Raw genomic sequence first — 16,622 nt, 5'->3', positions numbered from 1 at the left:
TTCTCAACTGCAGGCAGCCGGACCAAACTCCATCACTTCCCACTACACATCTGCTGAGATAGTGACTGCTATAACCAGTGTGTGAAATTCCCAAGATATAGTGTTGACTTCATATTAGATGGGGTATTTACAGCTTCAAAGATAACTAAGAACTTGACCACTATCAGAAAAAGACAAGATTTAAAAATTAGCAAAGAAATAGTGAAAATCATGGCTATTTCCCAGTTGGTCAAAATATTACCAAACCAGAGTGCTAAAGAATATGGAGAAGGCAGTTAAGGTTAAATTGACTTAAAGGACATTCCAAAGAGGAATGACAGATTTCTTCCTTATGACCTCGACTGTTGAGCTCCCTCTTTCTTATCTGTATGTCAGAGAGTGCTAGACCATTGTCCCTGACTTCAGGAAGGCTTCAAGCTTGGCAAGGTCCAGAGAGCAGAGGGATCTGCAGTTGAAGTGATGGTCACTGAAAAGGCAAATCTTTGACAGAATGCAGGTGTGCCTCTGTCTAAGGCAAACAATCACTGGAAGGACACTCTTACTAACCAATCAAATGACCATATGGATTCTTAGAAATTACATATAATTTGCCTAAAATACCTTTTTATTTAAAAGAAGATACTAAGTCAAGCAGAAAAGAGGCAAATAAAAGGAATTAATTAAAGCAAATTAATAATTTGATATTTGTTGAAAAACAAAAGCAAATCCTGTAGAATTCTTAAGTTTGATACAATCATAAAAGTGGCTATGTATCATCTATGTTATAGATGTTTCCACATAACAGGCTGTAAAGAAGAGATAAAATATAGTCAAGGCTAGCCAGCTCAATTTTTAGGGATGAAAATTGCCAGTTATGACTTCTTTAGATCTTGCAATCAGCAAATTATGGAGAAAGTTCTCTGGTCTTTGTTTCATAACTTAATCCATATTATATAATGTTAGCCTTGCTTCCGCCTTAAAGCAACAGTAAAAAATGATTGTTAATGAGCACAAAAAAAGTATCTTTTGAATATTTCCTTTGTATATTTTTGGTATGGAAATAGCTATTTCTATTTTTCAAAAACTTTTTTTTTTTATTTAAGAAGACAAATATTCCACCTTACAAACATTTTTACAAAATGCCTGTATTCAAGGTAAAGTGCAATTCAGCACATGCCTAAATGAGCACATTAAGCAAGTGAAATATGAAATTTTCTAATTTTTGATAAGAAATGGAAGATAGGAAGAAAGACAGGAAAAAAGAAAAAGAAAAGAGGAAGAAGGGGAGAAAGTTATAAAAAACAGGAGAGACAGAAAAGAAGGAAGAAAAGAGGTATACACAGGAGGTAGACTGGTTTCTTTAGGGACCCCTATGCATGTTATATGTACATATATATTAGCTGCTTTCTTACTCTCTTTTTCATTCGAAATTCAAAAGTTTTCAGACCATAGAGAAAGACACACTTTCAAGCCACAAATCTCTACTCCCCAAAGAGGATGAAATAATGAAAAATGAATTAAAATCCTCAGATATCACTATACCTTCATATAGAGTTCTAATATAATGAAGGGATCCAGAATATGCCATCTCATATATGCCTCTTTGGTATATAGATTATTTTGAGCTAAAAGCCATCGAGGACCAAGAGGCAGGAAAAGCTCTAAAACCAGAGCACAAGTTTTCCTTTTGTAAAGGAAATTTACATTTTTAAAGAAATTTCCACTTGTAAAGATGTCTCCTTTTCCCTGACTTGAATGTGGAGAAGTTAATAACTCAATGAAAAAGGCAATGACTTGAATCTGCATCATGAATATTACTAAACAACCCCAGTTTACCAAACTTTTTCTTCATCATTTTCCTATAACTTGCTTCCCCAGCCCAGAAGCCCAATACCTTTCCTTTTTTTACCTTGAAATGATGTGTAAACTCAAGTTCTAACTATGGATTACTCATCACTTGGTGCTCCCATATATATGTGCAGGATGCATGTGTTAACTTCTATTTTTCTCTTGTTAATCTGCCTTTTCCCAGTGTAATATATAGGGCTGTAGGAAAAGAACCGAAGATGGGTAGAGGAAAAATGTTTATTATTCCTCCCCTACAATATACAACATTCCACAGGTAACTCAGATCATGATTTTCATTTGAAAGATGAGGTAATTTAGACACAGATGAATTCCTGTTAACAAGTTTTAAAGTAATAAAACTTGTTAACATAAGATTTCCAACTACCAAAAAAGAGGGGATATATGTATATGTATAGCTGATTCATTTTGCTGTACAGTAGAAACTAATACAACATTGTAAAGCAACTATACTCCAATAAAAGTTAATTAAAAAAAATAAAAAGTAGGGAAGAAAGGTTTATTAAAATAATAAATTTTCCAAAAAAAGATTTCCATCTAATATTTTCCTGTGATAACTATCACCTATATTGCTAGAATTTGTCAAAATTTGTTTATATTTATGATATACAATGTGATGTTTTGCCATATGTATGCATTGCGAAATGATTACCACAAACAACCTAGTTAACATACCCATCACCTCACATAGTTACTTATTTTTTATGTGATGAGAACACTTGAAATTTACTCTCTTAGTAAAATTTAAAATATATAATTCATTATTATTAATGATAGTCACCAGTACATTAGGTTTCCAGAACTTATTCACCCTTTGACCAACATATCCTCATTTCCCCCATGCCCATCTTTGTGATTCTAATTATTTCAAAACCACCTTTCTCTCCCCACTATTTTCAGAGTCTGATAGGTTAGGAGTAGTAGCGTAGAATATTATCATTGAAGTGTGCTCTTTGTTCACTACATGAAATATTTTTATATTCGTTTCACAGCCCTACCTAGGTCCTTCTCAATTCCCTAGTTCTTTGCTTGCCTATGTATTCTACTACATCTTTTCTTACTATTGCAACCAAAAGGAATTTTTACTTCTTTAAAACTTCATACTGTGTTTAAGATCTGTACAATCTGGACTTATCACTTAGCATTTGATAATGGTCAATCTTATATTAAAAAATGCTGTATATAAGTTGCCAGTCCTTTGAAATCAGACTGATTTTCTTTGTCCATTGGACATGCAAGACTTAAATCTGTTGTCATTATCTGCCATTAAGTCACAGGATAACAACAAAGAAGGGCTGAGTGTTTCAAATAAACATCATCAAAGTCATGAACATGATAATTGGAGGTGATGGTAAAATAATGTATATCACAAGGATGAATTTTCTTCTTGGCAATAAAGTTGTTCATTTTTAAAGGTAATTAAAAGATAATTTTTATAGCAAAATTCAGAGTCTGTTTAAAATTTTTCACAATTTAAACATTGAAGCCGTCACTGGTTTCACCATAACAAAGGGCTAAGAAATAGCTGCCCCTCTCAGCCAGTGAGGTGTATCATTAATAACATACATCAGAACTTAGAGAGTCATTTCCCATTTAATCTTCCAGGCTTTGCTCTGTAGTTTCTCCCCACATTTCCCATGTGAGCTGATATTTCTTTTTTGCTTCAGCTCAACACAAAAATTTAACTTGGGTATAGGAAATGTTCATTTTTTTTTAAATGAAAGTATTTTGCTTAGAAGGACTCTTTAAAAAGGGCTCAGATGGATTCAGGAAGAGCATGTGCTTTATGTTGAAAGAAATCTGCTTCACAAATAAGATGAGATTTTTTTAATGCAAATGACCTCATACTGATATATGTTGCAGTGAGTATACATTTGGATGCTTTTTAAAAAGAATTTCAGCATGGAAAGAGAGATCAGGAAAGAAGCAGAAAGCTAAGGAATCACACAAATACAATTCTAATAATCCTTGGCCTGAAAAACGTGGGAATCATGCTTCAGAAATAGAGTGCTATTTCCAGAAATAAAAATCATTTACTGCAAGAATTTCATATTGTGTATAGGGAAAAATGACAAAAGACAACACATACTCTGCCACTCCCCACTCCTGTAGACATGACTGATATAATAAAACTTACTTAGTTAATCTTTGCCTTTATCCCTAGCTATAGACAATCACTTATATGCTTCCTCTATGTATATATTTTTCTGCTTTTTTCTGTCGATTTAATAAAAATGAAACAATATAATATGAGGTCTTCTATCTCTGACTTCTTCACTTAGCATAATGATTTTGAGGTTTATCCCTGTTGTAGTATATGTTAGTATTTTGTTCTTTATATATTGATTAATTGTGCTCAATTATTTTGACGTAAAACATTTTGTTTATACTTTCATCATTTGATGGACATTGGGACTGGTTCTAATCTGGGGCTATTGTGAATAATTCTGCTATAAATGCCTTTGTGTGAACATATACTTAATTTCTCTTGGTAGAGATTCCCAGGTATGTAATTGCTGAGTTATATGGTGTGCTTGTGTTTAATTTTTTAAAACTACTGGGTTCCAAAGTGGTTATCTAATTTAATATTCCCATTTAACCATCATAATAAGGGGGTTGTAGTTTCTCCATGTACTCCCTAATATTTCTTATAGTCCTTATTTTTGAGTACAACTATACTAGTTGGTTGTGAGGTGGTATCTCATTTTAATTTTCATTTTCATAATTACTAAAGATCTTAATGTGCTTAATAGCCATTCCTGCAACTTCTTTGTTAAAATGCTGCCTATCATTTTATTTGATTTTTTGTCTTATTATTTAATTAAAAAAAATCTTTTACATTTTCTGAATGCAAGTTCTTTATTAGATGTATAATTTGCAAATAATTTCTCCCAATTTGTGGCTTTTCTTTTTCTTTATGATATCTTTTGATAAAATCCTTTATTAGTTTATTCTTTTATGAATTGTTTTTGGCATTGTACCTAAGAACTATGTCAAATCCAAGTTCCTGAAGATTTTATTCTGTTAGTGCCACACTGTCTTTATAGGGCCAAAACTTTCAGAAACAGTAAAAATTAAAACCAAGTCAGTAAAATAGTATTTAGTAAGAAAGAGTTGATTGTGCACAAAAGTACAGTTTGCAAACTGTGACTCTTCAAATCCAAAACTGATGTGAAAGGCAGGATGTTACACGATGGCTTATAAAGTGAAAATGAGAAAGTTGTTTATGCTTTAAAACAATTGGATTGCAATGGGGGTTTCCAGAAGGCAGGGGAGTGTTTAAAAATGATTATCTTATACCATTTTAGGAAGATAACTTTTATGGTTATTGGAGTCACAAGAACTAACCTAAGTTTTCCTAATGTTCATAAAATAAGGTAGATTTACTTTTGCTTACAGGGCTTAACTGGTTTGGTTGCTTGGGGAATTTTCAAGCCTGGTCCCCATTTTATTTCAATAGTTGTAAATTTGAAATCAGTTATGTAAATTCCTCCTTTTCTTCTCTTTCTCCTCATCCTCCTTCTCCTTTTTTCTTGATTTTACTCAGCACTTTTGAAACACTTTACATTTGTCTTCTGTCTTCACTCTTTTTCTTTCTCATGATATCTCAGCCATTTTCCTGATTTCCTGTATATAATTCTTTTTCTCTGGACACTTTAAAATTTTTCTCTTTATCTTTGTCTTGTGTGTTTTGTGTGCTTTGTTTGTTTGTTTTTAATCTTGTGTGGGTTCACTGAATCTGAAGTTCTTTAATCTGTAATTTGTCTTCCATCAAATTTGAAAAAAAAATTATCCGATATTACTTCCAGTATTTTTTCACCCCATTTAGTATTCTTTTTCTGCTTCTGGGTCTACATATACACAAATTTTAGGCCAGCTTATTTGTTTTTCACAGATATTATATTTTACTTTTTTCCTTTCTTTTTATTTTTGGATAGTTTCCACTGCTCTGTCTCTACATTCCCTGATTCTTTCATGTGCTGTATCCATTCTGCTGATAAACCCATCAAAATTATTCTTCATCTCTGTTGCCAATTTTTTAATTCTAGCATTTTTAGCCAAAATTACTCATTTTATCTCATTTACTGTATACATTCTTTGTTAGATCCTTTATCATACTTATTATTTTAAAGTCTGTCTTTGATAATTTCAACATTTGGGCTATCTGCTTCTACTGATCATTTTACCTTTAGATGATGGGTCACAATTTTTTTTGATTGTCTCATAAATTTGATTGAACATGGGCGTTATGTGAAAAAGAACTGGAAAGAATAAAGTAAGTAATTTTAGTCTATGCAGTGCATGCCTCTTCTTTGTTTAGCCTGACACCATGGGGAAGAGGCTACTGAGTCAATCTAGTCTATTGTGCTTGACCTGGTCTTTGTTTGATCTACTCTATGGTTGAGCATGGTCTAGTCTCTGTTCTTTCTTTAATTAAATTCAATTCAGCAAATAAATCAATTAATTTGAGGGTGAAATCTCAACCCTCCCTTTAGTAGAACTTGGGATCTGAGTTCCTGGAGGTTTTAACTTTTTTCTCCTAAACTACCTTAAGCACGCAGTTGACCCTGTGTGCCCTGCACCTCAGGTTGTTCTCTCTAAATTCTACTGCCTCTTCTCAGCAACAAGTTTCCCTTGCCTAGGTCTTAGTGTAAGTAAGGGAGTGCCTGGGATTCTCTCTGTGCTCATGCTCTCCTCATAGATTTTAATCTGCCCTGGAACACCTGCTTTTTAGTCCATCGTGGTAGGGCTGGTCTCCATTACCACTCCTTCACTACTCACATAATATTACTATCTCATACTTAGTCTAAAAACTGGAAGATTCACCTGAAGATGCCAAAACTACTTCAATTTCTCCATATATAAGGCTTTTGTAATCCTCTTTATAAGCATTTATCAGAATGTTCTCTCCTCCCTCTAACTCCATATCTATTCTTGAATGTAATTTTACCTGCCAATAAATCCCTATGTTTATTTAACTATTCAATTTTATTAAACACTTCTTATATGTCCATTTTATAATAAATACATTGGGTACATTAATACAGAATATGTAATATCTAAAGCTATGAAACTTATAGTCAAATACATGTAGAAAAAATAATTGGGTCAATATTTATATCCTGTCATCCAGATTACAGCCCATTGTATATCTTATTAAAAACTATCACTTTTTTATGGACATGAAAATTTTATTGAACAACTTCAAAGTGATTGTAAAATAAAATATTTTAAATATAATACATATAGTGTTTTCTCCAGATTCTTGAAATATCATTGCTGTGCTATGAATATAGTAGCTAATTATGCAATAGATAATCATTTGTAAAGTCTAGTATATCAGAACTATTATGATCCTAGAAGCTATATTTTTTGAAAACCAAGTAATCAGCAATTATTGAATACTTCTATCTATAAAGATTGCAGCATATATTGAAAGGTATGAGACATGGCTACTGTCATCTTTTCATTTGTAATGTAAATGGGCAGATGAAGCAAAATAGAAATTTTATGTTTTCTAATCCATGTATGTTTTCTAATTCATACATGTTCAAACTGGAAAATTGAAGTCTATTTTATGGCTATCCAAGGACGATATATAAGTAAATATTACCAGAATGATAATATTAAAATTATTTTAAACTTTGTGTTACAGGTGTTCTACTAGACCATTTAGGAGCAGAAAGTAAATCAATAGTAGAAACTTTCAAAATGTGGGGATTACTTATATTCCTACATTTTGTATAATAAATATTATACCAATGTAAATTCCTTTGGTATTTACCTGTGACAGTGCCACTTACCACATCTCATATACAAGTAAGAAATGCCAAGCACAGTTTGAGACCATATATATAGAAATTCTGTTAATCATGATGACACAGAAGAGCAATAAACATACACACACACACACACATACACACACACTTAAGAAACATGAATACAGATTAAAAATAAGATGTCTTGAAAGTTTGATAATTTATAATTTTGTTATTGTTCTTCATAAATTCATTTATGTTACACAGAAGGTATCAGTCTCTTGAATACTTAGAATTACATGGTTTCACCTGTATTTGTTTAATCATAGCTTCACTTAACTTGACTTCCCTAAAGTTGTTCTCTTTTCCCTTCAGCTTTCTTGACACCTTAACTTTTCCTCAACAACCTGACCTTTTTCAATTATACACCTTCTGTTAAGTAGTCAGCATTTTACTCTGAAATACAAAAAATGTCACCATAGACATATTGCTAAATGGTTGAACACTAAAAGTAAAGATGTCTCTATCTGTTATTATATGTATGACATCATACAGAGTATTATCCTTCAGGAAAAAAATCCTGAAGGATGTATATATTCTGGAATAATTAAAAGTATCAAGCTCAGAAATGAAAACAGAGTTGGTGCTTAATACCTACTTTTGAAGGAACATGAAATTTCCCTGGAGTAGAAGGTAACTGCTACATATATCATCAGTGTAAGAACTATTATATTGAAATAGAAAAAAATGTTCATGCATTATAAAATTCATTACACTGTGATTATTATCTCTACATTATTAATGAATTAAAATGTATTACATTGATGATCTGAAAATATGCCCTAATCCTAAAATAGTTTTCTCTCTCACTGCAGTGAATTTCCCCATTTATTTTTTGATCAACACCTACTCACCCTTCTGACCAGTTCAAATGCCATCCTTGCATGATGCTTTTCCTGAGTTTCCCAGGTAGTCTAGATGTCTCCTCTGTGAGTCAAAAGTACTTTCTTCATATGTATATTATAACACTAACCATACTGTGGGTGCGTTGGGTTATGAACCTGGTTTTTAATCTTGTCTACCATGTTTCTATCTTCAATACCTTGAATTATGACTGTAAAATAAACTGATACAGAGTAGTCAGTTGACAACTGCTCCTGGATTCCTGGATAGATACAAGTGTGATAACTATTCAAAAGGCTCTAATTCTTTTTATTGTGTACATTTCAAAAATTCAATTTTATTAGTTTATTCTTAGAGCAAATCCTGAATTATTAGATTAGGACTAACAACCTAATTTGAAAGATGTATTAGAATGCAATTTAGTAATTGATAAAGGGAAAATATCTGACACTATTTACGGAAAAAATAGATTTTCTGCTGGATAAATATGTCGTCCCACAAAGTCCATAAATATGTGCATAGAAGGTTCAGGTGAAAATTCAAGAAGTTCCTCGATTTGTACATTATTATATTTTCAACATTTCTTGGAATGAAAGTGTTTATCCCTCCTAACTCTGATATGTGTGTATATATATATAATATGTATTATATATATTTGTAAATATATAAATACATGCATACTTATAGATAAATATATTTAATTATATATTATATATGTTTATATACAAATATATATATACACACACACATATATATATATATATACACATATATAAAATAAAATTGGGCATCTTTCCCAAGCCAATGAGAAAATATTTTTCTTTTTTTAAAATTTGTGCCATGCATCAATTGCCCTAACAGTTTATTGCTTTTTCTCCTTCCCTTCTTTTCTTCTTTCCTTCCCTCACTTCCTCCTCTCACTTTCCTCTCTCCTTCTCTTCCTTGTCTTTCCTTCCTTCTTTTCTACCATAATTTCCTCCGCAAATACTTACTGAGAAAGCATTAATATCAGAATTTCACTCTCTATTCTTGTAGCTCTAATCAGACAAAACTCAATAATGAAAAAACTGAGACCTCTAGTGAAGTTCCTAAGGGCTTCAATTTAAAAGTCACTTTTTTTCTGAGAAAATCATCCATTTTTATATGGACTAGGTTAGGCCTCTAATTGGAGCTCAATACTTATTTGTGTTAGCACTAACCACAATTGAATAGTTATACTTTGAAAAAATATATGAAATATATGTTCCCTTTAATAGGTTATTTACTCTCTCTTATATGAACTCATGAGTTTGTTTTATCATATATATTCTCAGGATACAGCACAGAAACTTGAATATCATATAGCTAATGTAGTACCATAAAGTGACTTTAGTTTTGTAAGGTTGCTGTAGTAAGAGTACCACAAACTGAGTGGCTTAAAGCCAGAGAAATGTATTCTCTTTTCAGTGTGAAGTCTAGAATTCCAAAATCAAGGTGTTGACCAGACTATGATCTTTTCAAAATTCCAGGGAAGGATCCTTCCTTTCTTCATCCAACTTCTGGTTACAGTAGGTGTTTCATGGCTTTCAACAGTATAATTCCAATCTCTGCCTTCATCTTCACATGGTCATTGTCTTCTCTGTGTCTTCACATTGTCCACATTGTTTTGCTTCTGTGTGTGTCTGAGTCCAAATTTCCTTCTTCTCATAAAGACACAAGTCATATTGGGTTAGGGGTCAATGTTATTTCAGTATTACATCACCTTAACTAATTAAGTCTCCCACAATTCTATTTTCAAGTAAATTCATATACTGAGGTACTGAGGTGAGAACTTCAACATATGTTTTTAAAGACACAATTCAACCCATAACAGGAGTATTTCTGAACCATCAGTATTCATTTTCTATCATGAGAGGTCAGCCTAATTTCCCAAGGGAAGATCTCTCCAGGGACTTTCATGGTTCTCAGATCAAAGTGTGACATTATGTGCTTCTCCACAGCAAATACCACCAATCAAATCATTGAGATTCATTTCTTAATGCATTTGATCACTTTTATTCTCTCCATGAATGAAGAATCCATGTCCCTTTTGTAAACACAATTTCTCAGAACCCAGAACAGTTCCCTAACTACATCTGGCTTTAAATTATCATCTGTTAAATGAGCAGTTCTTTTTTGAAAGGATGAATCCTCTTTGATTTTAACTGAGCCACTGCCAAATGGTTTTCTAAAACTTAAACTGTGTTTCTTCTTGCTTACTGCTTATAGGTCTATTTCCACTTGCTACCCATTGAAGGCCAAACGCTGCTGAGGGCTATGTGAGTATCAGTTGCTATTTCTAATGAAAGCCTTCAACAATAGCTAAGAGCAGATTGGGAGGAGCTTCAGGATGGCGGAAGAGTAAGACATGGAGATCACCTTCCTCCCCACAATTACATCAGAAATGCATCTACATGTGGACCAACCCCAACAGAACACCTCCTGAATGCTGGCAGAAGATCTCAGACCTCCCAAAAGGCAAGATACTCCCCACATACCTGGGTAGGGCAAAAGGAAAAAGAAAAAAACACAGACAAAATAATAGGGACAGGACCTGCACCAGTAGGAGGGAGCTTGAAGGAGAAAGTGTTTCCATGCACTAGGAAGCCCCTTTAAGGGCAGAGACTGCGGGTGGTGGAGGGGGGAAGCTTCAGACCCATGAAGGAGAGCTTAGCAACAGGGGCACGGAGGGCAAAGCAGAGAGATTCCCGCACGGAGGATTGGTGCCGGACAGTACTCAACAGCCTGAGAGGCTTGTCTGCTACACGCTGGGGCAGGTGGGGGATGGGAGCTGAGGCTCTGGCTTCAGAGGTCGATACCAGGGAGAAAACTGAAGGGGGCTAGTGCGACACAGCTAGCTGGGAGTGTGTCTGAGAAAAGGTCTGGAGCTTCTGAAGAGGCAAGAGACTTTTTCTTGCCTCTTTGTTTCATGGTGCTTGAGGAAAGGGGATTAAGAGCACTGCCTAAACAAGTTCCAGAGATGGCACGAGCCGCGGCTATAAGATCGGACCCCAGAGACAGGCATGAGATGCTAAGGCTGCTGCTGCAAACACCAAGAAGCCTGTGTGCAAGCACAGGTCACTATCCACACCTCCCTTCCCAGGAGTCTGTGCAGCCTGCCACTGCCAGGGTCCTGTCATCCAGGGACAACTTCCCTGGGAGAACACATGGTGAACCTCAGGCTGTTGCAACATCACGCCGGCCTCTGCCGCCACAGGCTCGCTCCGAGTTCCGTGCCCCTCCCTCCCACTGGCCTGAGTGAGCCAGAACCCCCTAATCAGCTGCTACTTTAACCCCATCCTGTCTGAGTTAAGAAAAGATGCCCTCAGGTGACATACAAGCAAAGGCAGAGCCAAATCCAAAGCTGAAACCCAGGAGCTGTGGGAAGAAAGAAGAGAAAGGGAAATCTCTCTCAGCAGCCTTGGGAGCAGTGGATTAAAGCTTCACAATCAACTTGATGTACTCTGCATCTGTGGAATACCTGAATAGACAACGAATCATCCCAAACTGAGGCAGTGGACTTTGGGAGCAATGATATATTTTTGTTTTTTTCTTTTTATCTTTTTGTGAGTGTGTATGTTTCTGTGTGTGATTTTGTCTGTACAGCTTTGCTTTTACCATTTGTCCTAGAGTTCTGTCTGTCCTTTTTTTTTTTTTTTTTTTTTGAAGTATAGTTTTTAGTGCATGTTATCATTGGTGAATTTGTTTTTTGGTTTGGTTGCTCTCTTCTTTCTTTCTTTTTTGAATTACTTTTTTTTTTAATTTTCAATAATTATTTATTTATTTTTTTATTGTAATACCTTTATATTTATTTTACTTTATTCTATTTTATATTTTTTCTTTCTTTTTTTCTTTCTTTCTTTCTCCCTTTTATCCTGAGCAATGTGGATCACAGTCTTGGTGCTCCAGCTGGGCATCAGGCCTGTGCCTCTGAGGAGGGAGCACCGAGTTCTGAATGTGGGTCCACCAGAGATCTCCCAGCACAGGTAATATCAAATGGTGAAAATCTCCCAGAGTTCTCCATCTCAAATCCAATACTCAGCTCCACTCAATGTCCAGCAAGCTACAGTGCTGGACACCCTATGCCAAACAACTAGCAAGACAGGAACACGACCCCACCCATTAGCAGACAGACTGCCTAAAATCATAATAAGGTCACAGACACCCCAAAACACACCACCGGATGTGGTGCTGCCCACAAGAAAGACAAGATCCAGCCTCATCTACCAGAACACAGGCACAAGTCCCTTCCACCACCCACTGAAACAAACTTAGCCAATGGGGGAAGACACCAAAAACACCAGGAACTGTGAACCCACAGCCTGAATAAAGGAAACCCCAAACACAGTAAGTTAAGCAAAATGAAAAGACAGGGAAACATACAGCAGATGAAGGAGCAAGGTAAAAACCCACCAGACCAAACAAATGAAGAGGAAATAGGCAGTCTACCTGAAAAAGAATTCAGAGTAATGAGAGTAATGATAATCCAAAATCTTGGAAAGAGAAAGGAGAAAATACAAGAAACATTTAACAAGGACCTAGATGAACTAAAGAGCAAACAGAAAAGGATAAACAACACAATAAATGAAATTAAAAATTCTCCAGAAGGAATCAATTGCAGAATAACTGAGACAGAAGAACGGATAAGTGACCTAGAAGACAAAAGAGTGGAAATAACTACTGCAGAGCAGAATAAAGAAAAAATAATGAAACAAAAAAATGAGGACAGTCTCAGAGACCTCTGGGACAACATTAAACACACCAACATTTGAATTATAGGGGTCCAAGAGGAAGAAGAGAAAATGAGGGAACTGAGAAAATATTTGAAGAGATTACAGTTGAAAACTTCTGTAATATGGGAAAGGAAATAGTCAATCAAGTCCAGGAAGTGCAGAGAGTCCCATACAGGACAAATCCAAGGCAAAACATGCCAAGACACATATTAGTCAAACTATCAAAAATTAAATACAAAGGAAAAATATTAAAAACAGCAAGGGAAAACAACAAAAACAAAAAATCATGCAACGGAGTGCCCATAAGGTTAACAGCTAAAGTTTCATCAGAAGCTCTGCAAGCCAGAAGGGAGTGGCAGGACATACTTGAAGTGATGAAAAGGAGAAACGTATAACCAAGATTATGCTACGCAGCAAGGATCTCATTCAGATTCGATGGAGAAATTAAAACCTTTACAGACAAGCAAAAGCTAAGAGAATTCAGCACCACTAAATGAGCTTTACAACAAATGCTAAAGAACTTCTCTAGGCAGGAAACACAAGAGAAGGAAAAGACCTACAGTAACAAACCCAAAACAATTGAGAAAATGGTAATAGGAATACATATATTGAAAATTACCTTAAATGAAAATGGATTAAATGCTTCAACCAAAAGATATAGACTGGCTGAATGAATACAAAATCAAGACTGGATATATGCTGTCTGCAAGAGAACCACTTCAGACCTAGGGATACAAACAGACTGAAAGTAAGGGGATGGAAAAAGATATTCCATGTAAATGGAAATCAAAACAAAGCTGGAGTAGCAATTCCCCTAAGAGACAAAATAGACGTTAAAATAAAGACTATTACAAGAGACAAAGAAGGACACTACATAATGATCAAGGGATCAATCCAAGAAGAAGATATGACAATTGTAAATCTCTATGCACCCAGCATAGGAGGACCTCAATGCATAAGGCAACAACTAACAGCCATAAAAGGGAAAATCAACAGTAACACAATCATAGTAGGGGACTTCAAACCCTGTATTCACCAAAGGACAGATCACCCAAAATGAAAATAAATAAGGAAACACAAGCTTTAAATGATATATTAAATAAGATGGACTTAATTGATATTTATAGGACATTCCACCCAAAAACAACAAAATACACTTTCTTCTCAAGTGCTCATGGAACATTCTCCAGGATTGATCATATTGTGAGTCACAAATCAAGCCTTGGTAAATTTTAGTAAATTGAAATCATATCAAGGATCTTTTTGACTACAACACTATGAGACTAGATATCCATAACAGGAAAAAATCTGGAAAAAATACAGACACATGGAGGTTAAACAACACACTACTTAATAACCAAGAGATCACTGAAGAATTCAAAGAGGAAATCAAAAAATACTTAGAAACAAAAGGCAATGAAAACACAACAACACAAATCCTATGTGATGCATCAAAAGCAGTTTTAAGAGGGAAGTCTCTAGCAATACAATCCTACCTTAAGAAACAAGAAGCATCTCAGATAAACAACCTAACCTTACACCTAAAGCAATTAGAGAAAGAAGAAAAAAAAGAAACCCCAAAGTTAGCAGAAGGAAAGAAACCATAAAGATCAGATCAGATATAAATGAAAAAGAAATGAAGGAAACAATAGCAAGTATCAATAAAAATAAAAGCTGGTTCTTTGAGAAGATAAACAAAATTGATAAACCATTAGCCAGACTCATCAAGAAGAAAAGGAAAAAGACTCAAATCAATAGAAGTGGAAAAGTAACAACTGACACTGAAGGAATACAAAGGATCATGAGAGATACTGCAAGCAACTATATGCCAATAAAATGGACAACCTGGAAGAAATGAACAAATTCTTAGAAATGCATAACTGCCAAGACTGAACCAGGAAGAAATAGAAAATATAAACAGACCAATCACAAGCACTGAAATTGAAACTGTGATTAAAAATCTTCCAACAAACAAAAGCCCATAACCAGACAGCTTCACAGGCGAATTCTATCAAACATTCCGAGAAGAGTTAAAATCTATCCTTTGCAAATTCTTCCAAAATATAGAAGAGGGAGGAACACTCCCAAACTCATTCTAGGAGGCCAAAATCACCCTGATACCAAAACCAGACAAGGATGTCACAAAGAAAGAAAACTACAGGCCCATATCACTGATGAACATAGATGCAGTATTCCTCAACAAAATACTAGCAAACAGAATCCAACAACACATTAAAAGTATCATCCACCATGATGAAGTGGGGTTTATCCCAGCAATGTAAGGATTCTTCAAAATATGCAAATCAATCAATGTGATACACCATATTAAAAAATTGAAGAATAAAAACCATATGATCATCTCAATAGGTGCAGAGAAAGCTTTCGACAAAATTCAACACCCATTTATTATAAATACCCTCCAGAAAGTAAACATAGAGGGAACTTACCTCAACATAGTAATGGCCATATAAGACAAACCCACAGCCAACATTTTCCTCAATGGTGAAAAATTGAAACCATTTCCAATAAGATCAGGAAAAAAATAAGGTTGCCTACTCTCAACAATATTATTCAACATTGTTTTGAAAGTGTTACCCACAGCAATCAGAAAAGAAAGAGAAATAAAAGGAATCTAAATTGGAAAAGAAGAAGAAAGCTCTGTTTGCAGATGACATGATGCTATGCATAGGGAATCCTACAGAAGATACCAGAAAACTACTAGAGCTAATCAATGAATTTGCTAAAGTAGCAGGATACAAAATTAACGCACAGAAATCTCTTGCATTCTTATACACTAATGATGAAAAATCTGAAAGTGAAATTAAGGAAACACTCCCATTTATCATTGCAACAGAAAGAATAAAATATCAAGGAATAAACTTACCTAAGGAGAAAAAAATACCTGTATGCAGAAAACTCTAAGACACTAATGAAAGTAATTAAAGATGATACAAACAGATGGTGAGATATACCATGTTCTTGGATTGGAAGAATCAACATTGTGAAAATGATTGTACTACCCAAATCAATCTACCAATTCAATGCAATCCCTATCAAACTATCACTGTCATTTTTCACAGACTAGAGCAAAAAATTTCACAATTTGTATGGAAACACAAAACATCCCAAATAGCCAAAGCAATCTTGAGAAAGAAAAACTGTGCTGTTGGAATCAGGCTCCCTGACTTCATACTATACTATAAAGCTACAGTAATCAAGACAGTATGGTACGGGCACAAAAACAGAAATATAGATCAAAATAATAGGATAGAAAGCCCAGAGATAAAGCTATGCACATATGGTCAACTTATTTTTGATAAAGCATGCAAGAATATGCAATAGGGAAAAGACAGCCTTTTCAATA

The sequence above is a fragment of the Grampus griseus genome (assembly GCF_964374135.1).
Source record: "Grampus griseus genome assembly, chromosome: 12".
NCBI lineage: Eukaryota > Metazoa > Chordata > Mammalia > Artiodactyla > Delphinidae > Grampus > Grampus griseus.
This window is presented reverse-complemented; position numbering follows the sequence as displayed.